The sequence below is a fragment of the Gouania willdenowi genome, chromosome 19 (genome assembly GCF_900634775.1).
Source record: "Gouania willdenowi chromosome 19, fGouWil2.1, whole genome shotgun sequence".
In the NCBI taxonomy this organism is placed as follows: domain Eukaryota; kingdom Metazoa; phylum Chordata; class Actinopteri; order Blenniiformes; family Gobiesocidae; genus Gouania; species Gouania willdenowi.
Window position 1 is genome coordinate 9,723,212 of NC_041062.1, and position 20,511 is coordinate 9,743,722.

General features: G+C 39.1%; 1 protein-coding gene across 5 annotated transcripts in view; it reads right to left on the reverse strand.

Moving 5' to 3' along the window:
- The window catches only part of LOC114481262 (thyroid hormone receptor alpha-B), a 90,387-nt gene that overhangs the window by 38,276 nt on the left and 31,600 nt on the right, over positions 1–20,511 (reverse strand). For 4 of the 5 annotated variants that reach the window (XM_028475935.1, XM_028475933.1, XM_028475934.1 and 1 more), the window contains one exon: positions 5,993–6,056. The gene's annotated coding sequence lies outside the window, so the exon portion shown is untranslated. Of the gene's footprint in view, positions 1–5,988; positions 6,057–20,511 lie in introns of all 5 variants that reach the window. The other variant, XM_028475932.1, reaches the window with a different exon arrangement.

Consider the following 20,511-nt stretch of genomic DNA (forward strand, 5'->3'; position numbering starts at 1 on the left):
ACATGATCAACATTCACATCTTAATACACATAACACACATCTTGTTTGTTTTTCATATTTTCCTGTTATCTTTGTATGCTTTGTTGTCTTTTTGTTGAAGGTTTTTATTCAATTCATCAGTCATCTCAAAGCGCTGAACAAAATATAGAGTCTATAGAAAGAAAGAAAGAACCCAACAAGATCCACATGAACAAGCATTTAGCGACAGTGGGAAGAAAAAACTCCCTTATTTATAGGAAGAAATCTCCAGTGGAACCAGGTTCAGAGGTGACAGTCGTCCACTTTGACTTGTCAGGTTAGTGAACAGAGGGACAAACAGGATAGGATAGAAGGAGAGTCCATATGAGTGTTCCAGACTAGTTGAGCCGCGAACCATTGATCAGTCCATCTGGACTACATTTTTGTTATTTTTGTCTTTTTTGTAGTAGTTTGGGGATTTTTTTGAATAAGTTTGTATGATTTTCTGCAATTTTCTAGAAGTCATTTTGTATATTTTTATCGTCTTTTTGTATATTTTTTCCGTCATCTTCGTATGTTTATTTCTTGGAGTCATTTTGTGTATTTTTCCTGATATTGTGTATGTTTTTCTAGTAATTTTTATATTAATTGATAACATAAAAATAAAACCCATAAATGATTGATTGAACAACAGGGAAACCATACAGTTGTGGCGTGGGAACTTAATTCAGTAACAATCCACGTCTAAGGTAACTTTTCTCAGAGCTAAAACTTTTGCCACGTAGCGTTTCCTCATGAACTCGACCCCATGTCGTTTCACGTGTTTGGTTCTGGTCTCTGAGGCGTTCTGAGCCGCCCTCTAACCACACGGCGTGGTGCCAGGGACCACCTATAGGAGCTGTCCGTCCCACGCTGATGTATGGCGAGCAGAGTGATGGATATTTCTGTCTGGGCCGTGTGTGGTTTTTGGAGGATTTGGGCACGTCATAATTAGATTAAAACAACGTGGCGGCAAGACAGAAAATACTGAGGCTGCAGAAACGATGGAGGGAAAAACTCCAGAAGGAATCATAGACTTTGTTCCCTTTGTGCAGCACAGTCCGAGGTGAGCAGCTCTCTGATTGGTCGGTGGGCTTGTTAAAAGGAGGAAGTGTGGAGCTTTGTGCACCAGCAGGGATTCAAACACAGAGCAGATGTGAGGGGGAGGGGCTACAACCACAACCACCAAAGAGATCCATCACATGGATCACCGTCAGAAAGAAGCAGATCCATCCTCAACATACGTAAATACGTAGCTACGTAGATACGTAGATATGTACTAAGAGTGAAATCATTCAATCAGAGCTCTTTCATTCAGTTCAATTAGTAGGCGTGGCCTCAGATTGGGCGCACGCCGCCGCCGGCAGAGGGAGTTTTTGTGTCTGATATCGCCATGGTTACGTGCATTGGATCTCCTGCAGTCAGAGAACTTTTGACATAAATGCATAAAACAACTCCAAAAACAAACAAAAAGCAACAACGAGACAGAAAAATGTACAGGATGAGACAAAAAAAACAACAAAAAAACCACAGAGAGACAGAAAAATACACAAAAACAAACAAAAAAACCACAAAGAGACAAAAAAATACACGACTTCAAAAAACAACACAAATACACAAATTTCTGTAAAAAAACTAAAAGAAAAACACAACAAATTGAAAAAACCCACAAAACGACAAAAATACATAAATTACTCTAAGAAAAAACTAAAAATGACAACAAAAACCCACGAACTTAGTCTAAAACAACCCAAAAAATTATAACAAAAACCCACAAAACAACATAAAAAAAAAAAACACAACAAATGGACTGAAAAATCCCACAAATGACAAAAAATACACAAATCGACTCCAAAAAAAACCAAAAAAACACTCTTTGTTGTTTCCTGTTAATGCTCTTGTTCAGTCACAAGTTTGTGGCCCCGCCCACTGTGTTAAAGGTGCTGCTCTGTGATATAATGTGTGTACTTGTGTGTACTTCAGAGTGTGTGTTGGTTACACAAACCAGTCCGACCTCCCACTGACTCCCAGTCGGGTTCTGGATCCGCTCTGTGACTTTTACGACCTGAGGCGGGGGACGAACGCCAGGCCGACATGTGTGTGTGTCTGTGTGTCTGCGTGTGTGTGTGTGTGTGTGTTCACCCAGGATCAAACAGCAAACGCACACACACACACACAGAATCTGACATGTGCTCCCTGACACCTGAGATGATGAAGTAGATGGAGGGGCGGGGCTTATTTGTTCCTGTCCATCATTGTGGGCAGCTGAGGCTACACACACACATTTGTGCTACACACATGAACACACAGGAAAACTGTGGCTAAAGTTAAACTGGCAGCGGTTTAGGATTAGACGGCAAAGAGGACAACTTTGTTCTGGAAATAGAAAGTAACACACATGAAAGTATAACGTAAAAAAGCAACAAAAAAATTGCCAAACTATTAAATAAAAATGTATTAATGGGTTATTCCATGTCATTTAAAAAAAAACTCAGGACATCCCATGCACATTGAAAAAACTTCCAGTCATGTGACACTTTCTAAGTCTTGAAATGTCAACATTCAAATCAAAAACCATAGAAAAAAGTGTTTTTGATAGTTTTTTTTTATTTGTGCCCCTGGTGGCAGAATATGGAACTACACTCCAGCTGCTCTCATGCCACTAATGGAAAAATACTGCGTCTACTGGTTTCACCTAAACACGAGACATCAGTGTCACACAATCTATGTCTGTGTGTCGACACAGGTCACACAAGTACAGTAACACACACACACACACACACACACACACGGGGTCAAGCAGTCTGCAGTCTGTGTGCGCGTGTGTGTGTGTGTGTGTGTGTGTGTGTGAGTGAATTAGGTCAGGGGGAAAGTACAAGAAGTACAGAGGCAGCGAACGAGATAAAAAGTGCAACGGGCTCGGCATTAATGCATCGCACCCTATGGAGCGGTTCACTGAGTACACACACACACGCACACACACAGATACACAGATAACATCTGACACACACACACACACACTGCTATGCACCAGGAACAAAAAATAACCACCAACAACAAGCATGTGCTGTAGGGAAAGTATGCAAACACACACAAGGAGACAAACGGGTTTTTAAAGCATTTCCAACAAATTCCTGATATGAACACATTTATCCAGACTTCATTAAATTAGGCAGGAATTGAGATTTGACACAGAATAGCCTCACGTGCATGTTTCAGGAAAATATCACACAATCCGCCCATCAAAACGACTCTAAGACATCCTGAAACAGTCCAAATCTAGTCCTTCTCCTGTATCTTTTAAACTAGGGCGTTGCTGCACTCGATGTTGCGATTAGGCTGGTGATCATGTTATCTGACGACGGGCCTTGCTGATTAAAGCATCTTCTGGTTGAACACCGTCACTTAAATGATGAGTTAACATCGTGAAATAGTTTGAATGTGTCCCCTCGTCCAGAGCAGTTGTGTAAGTTACAGTTCAACTGGTGATGGTGTTATCTCGTGACTGGTTTGTGATTAAAGCTGTTTTTCCTGTTTTGTAACTGAAGTTTGGCAGGTTTTTGCTTCGGAAACTCACATCTCTGGATCTACGACAACCAACGCACAACTACGAAGAACAAAGGAATCGATGTAAAGATGGGAGCGTTGGTTATGCAACAAAGACACATAAGTATCTTTTAAACTGGGACAATGCTGCACTTTCAGCACTCAGTGTTACGATTAGACTGGAGATCGTGTTATCCTGTGACTGGTCTCTAATAGCGTCACTGATTATAACATCTTCAGGTTGCACACCGTCATCTAAATGATGAGCTAACATCCTGAAATAGTTCACATAAATTGCAGCTCAACTGGTGATCATGTTATCTCGTGACAGGTTTCTGATTGTGATGACAGATGAACGCAAAGCTGCTTTTCATGTTTTGTAAGTGACATTTTTGCTGGTTTTTGGTTAGAAAACTCACCCTTTGAATCTACAACAAACTGAAACCAAACTAGCACCCACTACTGTGAGAGAATCACACTTTGTAAATGCATGCCCTTCACAATAAAAGCACATCTTTGGTAGATTACATTTTTAAAGGTGAAAGAGAGCGTTGGTTACGTAACAAAGACACACGAGTTGTCATCATTTCATCGTTTCCATGCCTCGCTCATGCTGCTGCTGTGTGTGTGTGTGTGTGTGTGTGTGTGTGTGTGTGTGTGTGTGTGTGTGTGTGTGTGTGTGTGTGTGTGTGTGTGTGTGTGAGGTGAGATTTATGGGGTGTTGGGAATGCTAGCCTGTAGCCTGGTGATGGTGGACCGATCCCACCTCCTCGTCTCTCCTTCTGCTTTTAAAGACGCACACACGTACACACACGCAGAGCCCCACCCACCACACACACACACACACACACACACACACACACACAGGTGCACACCAACCCTTGAACCATAAAGTGTGAGCATGACGTGCTCCTTCAGACCAGGATAGTGCTGAATTGAACTAAAAGTGGATCACACTCACGCTGAGCCCCTCAAAGCTCCAAACCTTCCACTGCCAACCCAGCGTTTAAAGGACGGGGAAAAAACACACGAAGAAGAAGAAATGAGCATCATCCACTGAGGACCAACTTCCTCACAACAATCAACAAACACCAAAGTCCTGCTTTGTGTTTTACCTTTAAATGCACCTATCTATTCATATTTCGTTACACAACTTCAGTGTGTGCAGTGACACAAAGACGATTCAACACAAAAACCCAACAAACGCATTAAAAGTCTAAAACAAACGTCAATGTTTATGCACATGTTTAACATAATTTACGAACCAATGAGATGTGAAAAGACTAAATAAGTTGATAAGAAAGAGAAAAGATGACATGAGATAAGCCGAGATGAGATAAGACGAGATGCTAAAAGACGTGATAAGAAAAGATCAAATATAATAAGTAGAGAAAAGATCAGATGAAATAAGGTGACAAGAAAGGAGAAATGATGGGAAGATGATGAGATAAGAGGACATGAGATAAGTCTAGATGAGATGAGATAAAAGGACGAGATAAACCGCGTTAAGATAAAATAAGGTGAGATGAGGCCTGATAAATAAAAAAAAACATTTGATGTTTAAAGGTGCAGTCCGCAACTCTCAGATCCCTCTCTCACCGTCCCTCCCTGCTGCTCTCTTGCCGTGCCTCCAAACTTTCCAAAGTCCGTCCCTCAGAGGAGCTAACAAGCTAACGTTAGTCCGACAGCAACATCACAGTAATATAACATGCACTGTTAAAAGCATATTACTGCAGCTCTCTCAATGTGCACACACCTCAGCAGCAGCAGCAACAACACAGTGTCACTTACAGCAGCCCACACAGAGGCTGCTGCACACACAAACAACACATGCACGACAGAGTTCTAGTGTAACAATTACAAATCAAACATAATGTATATCAATCAGCAGTAATTACATTTCAAGCAGAAAAGTCACAAATTCCATCTTCTACTCCTCCAGACCATACACTGTAAAAAAGTCGGCGCTCCAGCGCCGGGAAAGAGGCGGGGACTGTGAGCAACAGCTGTCAGACAGTCCATTAAGCAAAAACCTAGCTCTGATTGGTTCTTTTGGCTCGGTCGTGGTGCATTCTGGCAATCTGCCAAAGGCAGCAGGGGGGACTCAATTAGTCTTTTTTTTCACACAAACTACTAGTTTGATATAATGCTGTCCTTACATAGTGAAAGCTTTAGCAAATATGACAAAAAGTCACTTTTATAAGAGTTACGGACTGCACCTTTAAATATCACATGCACACATTCTCTGACACAATGTTTGTGTATCTCAGTGTGTGTTGAGCTGTTTTCACACTCCTTTTTCTTCTCTCTAACAGTGTTTGAGCCCTTGGGCAGCTCTAGTTTGAGATACAAAGACATTCAAATTATTTCACATCACAGGAAACACGATCCTGGAGCATCACAAAGCCACAAACCAGCGGAATAATTAAACACACAGACACACACCTACCATTCATGTTGCCTGTGTGTGTGTGTGTGTTTCCTCCTGTTGCTGCAGCCGTCCTCAGTCCGTCCTGAGAAAAAGAAGAAGAAAAAGAAGCAGACTGTGAGACGAGAGTACCGTAAGGTAACTTCTTCCGTAGTTTTCTTAAGTTCTCTTCAAACCCAAAGATCCTCCAGCGCTGCCATCAACACTGACTTTAACTCCCAATGAAACACTGATGAATCAATACAACTGGTCAATAACAATAAAAATATCACCATAGTAACCGACCAACCAAATCGAAGATAAAATAAATGAAAATAAACAAAACACAAAATCAATATAAAATGAAACAAAACAGTAAAAAAAAAACATATGAATCAATGTAAAACTACATAAAAAGACACAAAACCTATTTAAAAAACACTACATTAAAATGAAACAAAACGACCAAACTATAAGACTAAACTAAAAATTAACCATGTTAGATGGAAAAACTATTAAAAGTCCTTTTTCTACTGTGTTTAAAAAAACTAAATATAATATTTAATTAAAAATTGTTATGAACAATGTCAATAAAACAACTTCACCACATTTTACTGGAATTGACATTTGTTTACAATTTGGGTTGCATTTTATTATGAAGGAGTGATGGTCCTGACTTATCTCATCTGATCTCGTTCTCAGTCATCTTGTCTAGTATCGTCTTGTCCTATTTTATCTTATCCTATCTTGTCCCATTTTTTCTTATTTTACGCTATCTCGTCCTGTCTTGTTATTTTATTCTATATTATCCAGTCTTATCATATCTTGTCTTGTCTTATCTTTTTTTGTCATATCTTGTTCTGTCTTTTCCTATCCTGGCCTATTTTTTCTTCTTTCATTCTATCGTATCTTTTCTTGTTTGGTTTTATCTCAGCCTATTCTCTCCCTTTCTATCTCATATTATCTCATACACTTTGTATCTCTGCACAAACTCCTGGATGTTTCAGTGTCTTTGTTTGACACTTGGTTAGAATTTCAGATCCAGTTTGGAACATTCGGGGGAACCTGGACCACGGAATTGTTTAGAGAACGTGTTTAGATGTTAAGATGTTTGGAGGAAACTGGAGAACATGCAGAGATGCCATTGGTCCACCAATGCTTTCCTGAGTCTACTCAGGATTCCTGTTAACCGCCGTAATCAGGGAAATAAATCAGTGTGTGTGTTTTTACGCTTGGACGAAACCTTTTGGCTTCACCTCCGTCACGTCACTTTGTATTAATGCAGAGAGAGAACGAAGAGCAGCTGTAGAACACATGTCTAATGTGAACATGTCTGATGTGTCTAAAGGCTGTGGTAAACAACACAGAAGAGTCAGTGTAGAACCTTTAGCTTAGAGCGAGTCCCTGAATCTGCCGTAGTAACGATGGCTGCACAAACAGAAAAACACCAGAGACAAGTGGAAACATCTGAAAACATCTGGACGAGACAACACAGAACAAAGGAACTGTTTCTGACTTCACCAAACATGTGATCTACTGTAAAAAAAAATAAAAAATTCTCTTTAGAAAATGACTAGTTTGGATTATTCCACGTCTCTGAGCGAGCCAACGACCCTCGGGTGTTACAGCCGTCAGGTTCCTTTGATCTGTCAAACGTTCTGTGATAAGTGCGTACCTTTGATGTTGTTAATCCCTGATTTTTGGCTTCCAGGTGTTGTGTTTGGTTTGTAGATGGACGGCTCTCGTCTTTAATGCTACAGAGTTTTTCATTTCAGAGGCAAACGCACACAAACTGGGAGAAAAATGACTGGGTTCATAAACGATCCGGGTAAAAGAGTCGAGTCTTTGTCTAGGATTCTCTAAGTACACAAAAAAATTCAGAGGATTAAGAGGAATCACACCAATAACCACTGAGGACTCAAAGGATTCAGTTATATCTTAAATGACTTAAATGAACCAAATCATTTACCCAAAAGGAATGTCTTTGTTCCTCTTTTCTCCCACAAGAACGTTCTAGAGAATTTAAGCAGAACCTTCGTCTTTTCTTCTAGTCTTTCTTTAAACTTTAACATGAAGCTTATCGACTTCATGTAGAATAAAACTTTTTTCAGAGTTTTTTCTTCTAAATAAAAACTATATTTATTTTGCTAAGGTAAACTACAGAAAGTGTTGAGGATAAACTGGTTTAGAACAGGTATGTGCAGCTGGGGGCGTCGTGCGGTATAACATACAAAGTTACATAAAAATAATGAAAATGTTTCCAAAAAACAAAGAGAATTACAAAAGACACAAAATGACCACAAAATTATAAGAAAAAAAAAAATTAAAAACAAGAATCAAAATACACAAAATGACTCCAAAAACAACATAAAAACAGTCGAAACTCTTTGTTGTTTCCTGTGTTAATGCGCAAACTGGTCATTATTCTAAATACGGACATGAGTGTTAATCATGTGATGTTTAAAGAAACTAAACCAGGCAACAAATAAAAAGAAAAACCAACAGAAAACCAATTGAGTGTTAGGAGAACCAAACCTTCTCAATCTTTCTCAAAAGCCAAACTAAAGAATCCCGAGAACTCATATTTCCACTTCCTCAGTTCAACCAAATGTTTATTCACGTATCGTTAACTTCTTACTTCTCCTCTGTTTATTGTCTATCTGCAGAGGATCAATCAACGCTGAAGAATTAATCTAGAATGATCAATTTCTCTGCTCCTTCACACTTTCCCCACATCACATGCCCACGTGCCTTCATGACGCCATGAAGAAGTAAAAAAAAAGAAGAAGAAGAAGAAGAAGAAGAAGAAGAGGAGGAGGATTGTGTGTGAGAGGAATTCCCCGCAGTGTGAACAGATGATACGGAAGTGTGACAAAGACCTCGATCTTCTAAACATGACTCGTTTTGCTAATAGATGAGGTCAAAGGTCGCCTGTTGAGTTTATACAAAGGATTTCTGTGTTTGCTGAAGGGCTCGGGCGGAGGATTAACCCTTTAGAGCCTCTGAACTTTAACACCACTTAATGTGAAATGTGTGACATGACATGAAACCTTCAATCACCTCCAACCAGAGAATCACCCTCACGTTTTAAAACCCCACACAGAGACTTCTTCTTCTGTGATGTGTCACCAGGTAAACTGATCACCAGTTCAGCTCAGACACCATCAACTTTGTACCTGAGCCTTTTCACATTTGAATGCAGTCGTAATAATCTGAACAATTTAGATGAAGAAGCTCTGCGTTCATTTTCAGTCACAGGATAACGCGATCACCACTCGAACCGTAACATGTGGCGTGAGATTTTAAACAGGATTATTGACGGAATTGGACACATTTGTTAAACTTTCTAGACACTCAGTCACCTGTTTTCAGTGGCTACAAGTCAGAGGTGTGAAACTATTTGGTTTCACCACATCAACAAACCATAAAGGAGAAAAGGTGGACAATATGCAAACACTGCTCGTGCACCGTGTGCTGCTCTTCTGGAAATACGAGCTACACGAGAAGCCACTTAACAAACTAACATCCATAAAAGTTCAAGGATTCAGTCAAACAAACAATCCAGTCTGAACAGCTCAAGAAATAACAAGAGACGACACTCATTTACACCCAAAAAATGAGGGTTTTAAAAGATTAGTGGATACTTTAAATACTTACATTACTCCAAACCTTAAATGTTAACTTGTTCATCTTTCTCTAGAAAAAACTCAAATTAATCTAAACACAGAATAAGGCAGTTCTCACTACTTGGATTTCCTACGCTGTTTTTTTTTTTTACATTATAATTTAATATATTGTTACTAGAATGTTTCTACACCTGTGTTATTGACTCTATTAAAATTATTGACCTTCAGCTATTTGTATCTGTTAGTAGGCAGTATTCAGTTTACAATGTTATAAATCTAAAAGTTTGACAATAAATACTGTCAAAATAGTGAACAGGTAATTTCTAAATATCATAATTTTTGTTAATAACATAATAATAATACAGTTTATTTGAAAGTGGCTTTCAAAACACCCAAGGACACTGTACAGTGGAGTCATAAAAACAATAAAAACAGGGGCAACAAAACAAAACAGAGTACGGCATTGTTTTTGTTAGCATTGGTGCTAACTGTGAGCCTTCCTGTAAAACTGTGAGCTTTCCCACAATATCGCAATAATTATTGTACCGAGATTTAGATATCGTTGACCCAAAAAAAAAAATCCAACAATGAAGCAGTGCGCTGACACGCTCTGGTGGCTGAAGTTAGCGAGTAAATCACGGAGTGTTGAAGACACACAAACACTGAGGATAGAAGTCCTTTTGGGTGGGAGACTATATTTATCTCCAATAAAGGAGCCGTTAAATGTGTAGCAAGAAGAAATAAAAACAAACGTGTGTTACAAAACCTCACTAGACTGCTCAGTCATGATTGATCTCAAAATATTTGGCGAGATTTAAGCGTGCTGTAATTTAACTGAATTTATATGGATAATTTCTCACATAGTTTTTGGGATGTTTTGTTTGTCAGTTATTGCGTCAAATGATGATGAAATGTAAAAACTTTGAAACAGAAATGGAACATCAGAGGCCCGAGTTCTGGACTGTTTTATTAAGCCACGCCCCCTGTTTGGCACTCTCTGTCACACATGTGACAGAGTAGCGCTACTCGCTGCATACAGGCCGTTAAGGGCAGAGGTCACATATTTAACCCCTGCTGACAGCATATGTGACGGACTTCACTCCTTTACTTTGGCGGCCTCGGAGAACCGTCAACACTGGTGCCATCACTGGTGCTATCACTGGTGCTATCACTGGTACAAGCACCGGTGCCAGCACTGGTGCCAAAGCAGCCTTTTCTCCGCCTGTCCACATCAATGGATCCTTTTGTCACAGTGAAATTCCACTGGTGAGTCTTTAATTACCTATAGTAGAGGCTATCCTCCTCCTGCAGGGTGTGTGCGTATATGTGTGTTGCGTGTGTGTATGTGTTTGTGTGAATATGTGTGTATACGTGTATGTGTGTGTGTCTATGTGTGTAAGCACAGGTCTCTGCAGCTGGACAAACAACCATCGGGTCAAAATATACCAGTTTAATCTGTGTCTGTGTTTGTGTGTGTGTGTGTGTATGTGTGTGTGTGTGTGTGTGTGTGTGTGTGTGTGTGTGTGTGTGTGTGTGTGTGTGTGTGTGCGTGTGTGTGTGAACAGAAAAAAAACGGGGCCCAGGCGTCATCTGACGCTCTCCAGCTGGAGCTGAGAACAGATCTGACTTGTGACTAGTGTATACAATTGACACAGTAACACTAAAAATATATATTTCAGCGCATTTCTCTTGCCAAACCACAGCGTGCACCTTTAAAAACAGCAAGCGGCGCTAAATGTGTTTATAAAGGCAGTGGTTCACAGCATTCTTAGACTGCTAGCCCCAAAATAAAGGTTCCTGAGACGGTGGGACCCCCACTGGAGCTGAGGGTGGTTGAACACAGACATGAACATTGAACAACAGTAATGCGTTCGCAGAAGCGGTTCTTGCACAAACATTGGTAATGGATGCACTGGCATGCCTTGGACTGTGGGATGAGCGTGGTTATGGTCACAATTATGCAATAAAATAAATTCATTTGTTCAATTGCAATAACAAAACATGCATTGCTGTCTTAAAACGATTGCACTTCTAGGGTTGACCTTCGACAGCATGTGCAGACATATTAAAAAAAAAAAAAAAAAAAAAAGACGAAGAAGAAGAATAACAGTCATGTATGGACAGGGCCATCTATAAGGGGAAATCAAGGGAGAGCTTTTGGGGTCCATCCATAAAGTCAACAAAATGATGGTCCATTGTTCTATGAATCTGTGATAACCACATTTATTGATTGATCTGAATAATATCCACTGTTGTCCAGGAAGTTCACTATTATTTAAGCCGTAGTATATAGTCATCTTAAAAATAGAAATCCTTGTTTAAATCAGAAATAAAATGGGTTAAATGTGACCAAAAAGGGTGGAAAAGGAGGTGAAAATGGGCTTAAATTGTTCAAAAAATAATCCTAAAGTTTCTTAAAGGCATATGGCGAGGTTGAGAACCCCTGTATAAACGTCACTGACACATTAAAGAATCTATGTTAAGAAAGATTTTCTTGTTGGTCGTTGAATGAATGACGTGAGACGAGCTGCTGAAGTGTGTAACAGACGCACAAACGGCTGCATTCCTGCAACATGACACAACTGGAAACAAAAGACACGCAAATGCATGGACGCTCACACCTGCATCCTATATACATAGAAAGGCCATTATTATTATGTTTTCATGGAGAGGAGATTATCTTCGTCTCATGCAGCAGTAAAACTGTCACACACTTAGAAACAGAAAAAGGTCTCAAGGACGACGCAGCAGATGTTGGCTCAAGAGAAATGACATTTTTTTGGTTTAAAAGCGAGAACAAAGAACATTTTTCGGCCGGAAACTTTGACCAAACCTGTTATTAAAGGGTTTAGCTTCTTTACATTGGTTGCTAAGTGATAGCACTTAAAACTGAATGGATACATAGATTATTAGCAGTGCCGTCATGTCCTGGGTCAAACATGGCTTTAGCTCATTTTGTGTCCAATTGGCTGATGAAAGCTAACGTGTGCCTTCACAATAAAAGGGAGCTAAACAATATTTTAGCTCTAATGAGCTAATGTCTCTGCAGCAACAAACTGTTCTATTTATCAATACAAACACACTGTAAATTCAAAAAAATAACACCCTTAAAAACAATCAACAATAGGCTACTGCTTAGCATTAGCATACTAGAATTACTCAACACCAAAGCTCAAATTTTCTTAGCATTAGCAAACAGCTTAAACAACATTTTCCCAAAATGACAACATTTCTGTTCAAGTATTCTAGTCAAAACGGCTAAATACTTAGCATTAGCACAAAGCTAAATGACTCAGCGTTTCTGTTAGAAGTGGTAGCTGTTTGAAACATAGCCATATGTAGCATTAGCACAAACAGTTTAATGTACTTTGATGTGCTTAAACTTCTCAGTAGCTGTTTATGTTTTGTCAAACAATATAGTTACTAATGTAAATACATATATACAGGCCTATATATGTTTATATATTATTAAGCTACCCTAAGCTAGCATTATGCAAGGTATTTGAGTACTTTGTGGATTTTCCATGAACCAAATGCTGGATTTGGGAAATATAGAAAAGCCTAAATGGCACATTCCTGTTTGAGTATTTAAATCAAAACAGCTAAATACTTAGCATTAGCACAAAGCTAAATGACTCAGCATTTCTGTTTGAAACGTAAATTTTATAGGCTCCAGCTAAGTATTTGCTACACATAGCCAGGTGATAGAGGATTTAAATTTCCACTAAAACGCCAAAGTGTTAGCTGCCTAGCATTAGCCGTTAGATAGCACTACACCTAGCTTAGCCTAGCCTGAAGTATTTTTTTTTTAATGAAATAGCTGAATACTTTGAATAAGCTTTAGCATGAACCGTTTAATGTATTTTGATATGCTATAACTTCTTGGTTGCTGTTTATGTTTTGTCAAATAATACAGTTAATAATATAAATATGTAGGCCTATATATGTTTATATATTATTAAGCTATCCGAAGCTAGCATTATTCAAAGTATTGTGTCCTAAATACTTTAAAATTCCCTACAGTAATAATATTGTTTGTTGTTGCTGACGAACTTATTGCTGAGTTTATTCTAAAGGTAGATTTAATTAATAAAGCTCCTGAATAATTATAAACCGTGTGCTACGGTTAGAAGACAGTTTAATTGGGAAGACATTATCCCAGGGTGGAAAGAGAGAGCATTATGTGAATTTTCCACATGGCATTTGCAGCCAAATGCTGGAAGAAAAAAGGTTTGACCTACAGAAAAACGGAGCAACTTCTCAACCTGTCCACAGCCGCAGATTAGCTAAATGCTAAATGCTAAATGCTAATCAGCCCCTCATTAGCACAGCCACTCGTCTCGCTTCCCCGGGATCGGATTTAAAAGGGCACTCGGATGATTTCACACACGCAGGTCCATTAGCGGGTGATGGAGAGTGCCATGTGTGACGTCACATGACCTCTGCTGCGCCCCCAACAGGACAAATAAAAAAAGAAAACAACAAGACAGATTAAAAAAATAACCAAAAGGACAGATTCAATGATAACGAACCGCTGATCTATTTCATCCTCTCCTCTAATGCTGACCTGACATTTCCAGTGGGTGGTTCTTCTTTAAAAAAATAACACTGACATCATCGCATGAGGCTATAGAACTGTGTGTCGACAGGTGTCCTGTTGCATGCTGTGATATATTTACAGCGACTGGATCACTTTTTTACAGCCAATCAAAGAAGACGCTGCTGCAATGTCAGATAATGATGAACAGTCTCAGCTGTGGGAAAAATCCAGTAAAGGTCACACGATGGATGTCCATTCCAGAGATAGGCAACAGGCGGCCCGGGGACCACACGGCCCTTCAATTAGATATGTGAGGCCCCAAAACTAAAAGAACCCCAAAAAACTACAAAAACATACAAAAGACAACGAAAATAGAAACACATATCAAACAACAACAAAAATACACAAAATTAATTAAAAAAAACAGACAAGACGACTAAAAATACACAAAAATAACAACAACAACAAGCAAAATGACAGAACAAACATGCAAAATTACTGATAAATACACAAAAGAACAACAGAATTAATAGGAGCACCGAAAAAATAGAATTACACAAAATGACAACTACACCAAATCGTGAATCTCAGCTGATGTGAAAGTCCTTCTGAGAGCGTTTGATACGACGTGTTGTTGTGAGGGTCTCGTGCTCCCTGCGATGGATGGTTTGATGCTATCAGAGCGCGTCCACCACGTGCTCCCTGATGGGGACTCTAAGTGCACGTTATAGAGTTTGAAACATAGAATGTGACTGCGTAAACAATCATTAGCTGATAGAAATCTAAAAGTCTCGGGGGCCGGACGCAGCCTGGAACAGAAGCGGGGGCCCGTACCCCCACTTCACAGGACGCTCAACTGAAAACATCTTGAGGGGAGATTCTGTTCCTGGGCCCCAAGTTCTCCCCCACCCCCATCTGTGGTGGCGCAGGCCCGCCTTTGAACTGCAGCTTGGAATAGAAGAAGAAGAAGAAAAAGAAGAAGAACGGGGGAATTCACGGAGCTGTCAGGCCTGTGAATGATGGCGGCGGGAAAAGATCAGATCCTCAAACCCCCGAGGGAAATGATCCTCTGACACGGCACAGCGAGGGGGGGTGGAGGTTCCCAGTCACACGCGGCCCTCGGATGTAAAAGAACCCCAAAAACTACATGAAGATCCAGAAAAAGACAACAAAAATAATAGAAACACGTGTGAAATGACAACAAAAATACATAAAATAAATAAAAAATAGAAAGACAACAACAAGCAAAATTACACAAAAACAGAAAATTACAGATAAATACACAAAGGGACAAAAACAAAAAATAACAGAAGCATCGAGAAAATGAAAACAAAAATAAAGAAAACGACAACAAATACACAAGATTTTTATAAACAAAAAAAAAGACAACTACAGTATTTATGTGTATAGAAAAATGACAAAACACACAAGCAAAAACAAAAAAACAAAGTTTGGGATAATGGGGGGGATACCAGCCGACGAGGCCGGACAACATTCCTCTGTTGTGGTATTTACAGCACATTGCATCATGGGTATTCCTGAGGCTCGTCTGTGGGAAAAGGAGCGAAATGGAGCCGCAACAACTTGATATGAAACAGATTTAGTGTCGATGCAGCATCAGTGTTTACTTTGCGCTTGTGAGACGCAGAAATCTGAGAAACCAGGAATTTAAGACATGAGGAATGAGAACGGGGTGCCAGGTTGGACATCAGGGTCGTGTTCACGCTGATCATACAATCTATAAGAGAAGAATCCACTCTGACCAAATATAGACGCAGCAGCAGCAGCAGCATGTGATCGAAACACACAAACACACACACACACACATCACATTCACACCTATGAACAATCTAAAGACTTCAATCACCCTAACAGTCATGGTTTTGGATTGTGGGAGGAGCCTGAATACCTGGAGGAAACCCAAACAGCACTGGGAGAACATGCAAACTCCACACAGAAAGGAGCTAAGTGTCCATGTAGAGTCACATGTTGTTGGTCGTTGATGAAACTTTCTCATTCTTCATCAGAACATTTGGTTTTACTGTCCCGAGTTCAATAGTTCACAGAAAAATATTGCTCCAAGACTAATTAATGACTGGATCATAAAAAGTCTGTGGATTCTGTGGAGAATGACGTCCCTGAGGCAGAGAAGCGAGCGCTCGTAAAAACCCACAGCCTTCTACAAGAGCACGATGATGATGATGAGACGAGGAAGAGCAGCGACACGAGGCCGCGCTGATGAGCGTCTGCACAGTTGGATGTTCAAGGAGACACGGGTCAGACCGGAGGTCACGGCAAATGAGGAGGAGACGCAGCGACAGCTCGTCAGGGACAAGATTTACTGTGTGTGTGTCTAGCGTCCAGCGGAGGGATGTTGTGTACATTTTTTTACACTTCTAAAGACATCTTACTTAGTTTTTATGATTTATTTCATTTGATTTTTATATAATTATATTTAAAATAAATTTTTAAAAATAATAATTATTTGACTCTTTGCTATTTTCTACATTTGTTTATGTTTTTTTGCAGAAACACACAAAACTACAACAAGGTTACACCAAAGGGGCACAAATCAACACTAAGACCCAAAAAATACACAAAACGACAGCAAACAGATACACAAAATAGTGAAAAATAAAAAGATAACTCAAAAAAGATACACATAATGACAACAAAAATACACAAGACATCAAAATTACGCGACAAAAACCAAAACTAAAAGGACAAAGTGAAAGCAGAACAACTCAACAAACACACAAAATGATCACAAAGAGAAAAAACAACACAAAATGTCATAAGTTTAAATTGTTTTAAAAGACAGGCAGCGTTCCCATTAAAGCTCATAAAGAAACCACTGGAACCCAGTTTTAATCTAGCATGAACACACACACACACACACACACACACACACACACACAGGTTCTCCATGCTCTAAATATGGAGTTTTACGACACAATGAGAGACGCTTGTGAAGTCTGTGGTCGCGCTCTGAGAAACCATGTTCCTCAGAGAACACACACACACACACACACACACACACACACACACACACACACACACACACATCTATTATACACGTATATTATATATTATCGGTGGGATGATACACAAAGTTCACAGGGCAATAAAAACTCAACTGAAAATCCAGTAAACAATAACATAAATAAGAATAATTGTTCCTCTGCAAAAACACACAAAAACAATTCACGCAAGTCTGAAATGTAATTAAAATCAAATGACAGTGACACCATTTGATCATCAAACAAATAATCCTCTCTGTGCATCAACACTTTGTATGACAGCTTTATTTAAAACATCAAACTCAAACATTCGACACAGCCCAGATTTAACATATATATATATATATATATATATATATATATATATATATATATATGTATATATTAGAGCTGGGACTAAATAACTAACTGATTAATTGTTTTAATGTAATTGACTCCAACCACGGTTGGGGTCAATTACATTTTTCAGTTACGATTACGTCAATTATCCATGTTCAAATTCAACTATGATTATGTTGACCAGCATTTTTTAAAATTACAATTAAATTACAATTATTTTTTTCTCCCTGAAAATCAATTACTATTACACTCTCAATTACTAAATGTCTTAACCATGTCTTAAATCAGCTGTAAAATACACTGAAACAATTATCCGTCATCTAATTTGTTTCTTATCTCTTGGTTACCTTGGAAGGCTTAAATCAAGGCTATACCCCTTGATTTATTTATTTATTTTTATTGTAAAATAACATAGCTCATAACAGCCAATCCATAATAAAATAAATAAATAAATTAAAAACCTGCCCTTTACGAGATACAGCAGACCATGATTCATGCTGAACAACTGTAATACCTACTACCTGAAGAATCACATGGTTTCATGCACCATGGCATCTGAGGAATGCACACCTATAGAATGCAACAACCAACCCTCATTAACATGTTTGGATTACATCACCTCTAGGAGGTTGAACAGGTTGCCAGTTGAACAATTAAGAAATACAATAGGTCAATGACTTTCAGGGTGCACTCACAATGGCTGTCCAGGCCAGGCCAGGCCAGCTCGTGCATGTGTAAAACCATTGGGGGCCCATTGTGAGGCTTGTGTAAGTGATAAATTCCAACAACTCCTTCTTGGCCTGGTTGGAAGAGACCTTGTTGGTCACACATGTATTTTGTAAACAGGGACAAGGCTGGCCTAGAGCAGTGAGTGCTATGATATGTGTAAGCTATATCATTTTTATAGTATTTTCAAGCCAATTACAATTACTAAGTCAATTATCTAAACTCAATTACAATTATATTAAAATGACAATACCAACATATTTTTTTCGAGTACAATAAAAATATAATTATGCCATAATTGTAATTAATTATCAATTACGCGGTTACAATTATAAATGACCCCAACCCTGCCCACCACTAATACATACAATATATATATATATATATACAGTATATACTGCATGGCTCAACCCTGCACTGCACTCCACTTTAAGAACCTCACCTAACCCTCTGAAGCCCCGCCCCCTGGCTGTATGTACACAGCATGTCCTATAGGCCCCTCCCCCTCCCCCTCAGTGTGATAAACTCTCTCATGTCACAGTCATGTATGACTGCAATGTGACACCACGCCTCATGTCCAGAACACTATGTACCGAGGCATGACTCAGCACTCTGTGCATTAGATAAAGAGGGCGTGGCCATGTGAACTCTGTGAGGCCGCGTCGTGCCATATGAACAGCCACCACAGATGTATGGATAGTAGTAGATGTAGATATATGGGACATTCTCCAGAAACCTACATTTCTACCTCAAAAAAAAAAATAATTTTCTTACATTTGAACATTAAGTCATTTTGAGGACATTTTCAACTATGATAAACACACATCGTGCCATCTCAGAATGTTGAATAAAACACATTTTTAAACGCATTTTATGCTTAAAATATCAGGCCCTGTCATAGACAAATTTGTATATGTCAAAAAGCTTTCTTCATGGATTTCTTTGATATAAATAGAATTTTATTATTGAGCACATGTCCCTAACTGTATCCAACATGGTTTTGTATTTTCAATACAAAATATAAGCAACTTTTAATATTAATTATTATAATTAATCATAGCCTCACTGGGACACTAACCACTGAATACTGATTTTACACGCAAATCTATAGTTTTTTTCAAATAAATAAATATCTGTACGTCAAACTAAACACTCAACCACATGTTTATAGCCAATATCACACATTTACAACATTTTTTTTTTTTTTTTACTGTAAAACAGGTGGGCTAATGTTAGCTTTAGCAAGTGCAGCTAACAGCTGGAAACCTCATGCTAAATCTTGTGCTTGTTGTCACACCTCCCAGACTAAAGACAGTGTCGGTCTGTGTGTGTTTAATATTTGTGTCTATTTTCATATTCAAGGCGTTGCATTGTCTAGGGTTCATCCAACAGCTGCAAATAACTTGCTTGGAAGAGAGAGAAAGAAAAAAGAAAAAAAGAAGAAGAAGAAAAAAAGGAAAAGAAAAGAAAAGAAAAGAGGGAAAAAATAGAAGGAAAAAGTTAAAAAGGAATAGAGGGAAAGAAAGGAAAGAAGAAAAAAATGAAAAAGAAAGAGAAGAGAAAAATGAAAGGATAAGAAAAAAATGAAAGGGGAAAAAAAGTAAAAAAGGAAGATAGGAAAAGAAAAGAAAGTAGAAAAAGAGAAGAGCAAGCTTTCATGCTTGCTGAGGGAACACAAAAATGGGTAAAAAGTCCTAAACGTTAAACCTCTCCTCACTGACAGCAGGAAAAGTCCAGATTTGTGTCTTAATGACAATAAAGATGCTAAACACAAAAAAGTGGGAAACATAATCATATCTGCTCATTTTCCAAATGCTGGTTTATCATTTACAATGCTAACGGTGATGCTAACATGGACGAAACGATGATGAAGCATTATTTAGGGTGTGATCTCCACATGACAGCACTGAGCTGTAGCCTCACTAGCTAAACATGCTAGCATGTATCTACAGAGACATGCTAATGGAGAGCTGCTAACGTGCAACGCTAATGTTTTTATAAGAAGTGTTCTGCTTCAGTCCAGCATCTCTCTTTAAACTCTTTTTCCTCTCATTGGTTGACAGGACGTCTTGGAGGCGGAGCTTCTGATGGAGCGTTTGAGGTAAAGGAAGCTGGTTAAAGGACATGTGTGAGGAGGAGTTATTACCCTCTATGAAGCGTCCTGACCTCCATTGAGAGGTCAGCGTCCGTGCATAAACCAATCAGACGGCATCGTGCTGCCCGCTGCTCGCCGACCCCGGGGCCAATCACAGAGAGGCTCATGTTGGAGACGAGGATTCATGGAGGGAGCATCCTCGGTGACATTGGTAC